The sequence below is a fragment of the Chiloscyllium plagiosum genome, unplaced genomic scaffold (genome assembly GCF_004010195.1).
Source record: "Chiloscyllium plagiosum isolate BGI_BamShark_2017 unplaced genomic scaffold, ASM401019v2 scaf_227, whole genome shotgun sequence".
NCBI lineage: Eukaryota > Metazoa > Chordata > Chondrichthyes > Orectolobiformes > Hemiscylliidae > Chiloscyllium > Chiloscyllium plagiosum.
Window position 1 is genome coordinate 189 of NW_025211684.1, and position 910 is coordinate 1,098.

At 47.9% G+C, this 910-nt stretch overlaps 1 non-coding gene across 1 annotated transcript; it reads left to right on the forward strand.

Moving 5' to 3' along the window:
• The first annotated feature begins 444 nt into the window (after nt 1–444).
• On the forward strand, nt 445–526 carry trnas-uga. The gene has a single exon. It is a non-coding gene; the product is annotated as a tRNA-Ser (tRNA).
• The last annotated feature ends 384 nt before the right edge of the window (nt 527–910 follow it).

The following is a 910-nucleotide window of genomic DNA, read 5'->3' on the forward strand; positions in this document are numbered from 1 at the left end:
TGCAGGTTTTGGGTCGGTGCATTTTGGAAATTGAAATTTGCACAAGAGCAGCGAGTACAACTATTTCAGCTCACTGTCCTTTCGATATCCCAACTGACCTCAAAACATTCTCATTATCTGGAGAAGTAGGTTGTGCTCCACCTAAAGCTGCCTTTTGACGGAGGACCTTGCCGACGTGAAGCACATGGAACTCTCAGGAGATATACCAAAATATTTCCTTCTGAGTCTGGTACACTTCTGGTTCAGAACTCGAGTTTCCTGATTATCAATAAAAAATGTCTAGACCTGAGAGAAATGGGCGTTGGTTCAGATGGGTTTTCAGTCTGTCAAAATGAACACAGCTGGAAGTCCTTTGAAATTTGTGATCTGACTAAATGCAACCCGCAGTCCCAATGGAATCATAACTCATCACTTCAACATAGAACATAGAACAATAGTCTATCTGTAGTTGTGGCTGAGTGGTGAAGGCAATGGACTTGAAATCCATTGGAGCATTCCCATGCAGGTTCGAATCTTGTCAACTACAGAAGAGGGTGAAATTGGCGTGGGTGGCACAGTGGTTAGCACTGCTGCCTCACAGCGCCAGAGACCCGGGTTCAATTCACGCCTCAGGCAGCTGACTGTGTGGAGTCGTGCACATTCTCCCCATGTCTGGGTGGGTTTCCTCTGGGTGCTCCGGTTTCCTCCCACAGTCCAGAAATGTGCAGGTTAGGTGAATTGGCCATGCTAAATTGCCTATAATGTTAGGTGCAGGGGCAAATGTAGGGGAGGGGGTCTGGGTGTGGACTTCTTGCGCTGAAGGGACTGTTTCCACACTGTAACTAATCTAAACTCTACAGCACAGAACAGGCCCTTCGGCCCAAGCCCCCACCACTCTCTGGAAAAAGAACCTACCCCTGACATCCCCCCT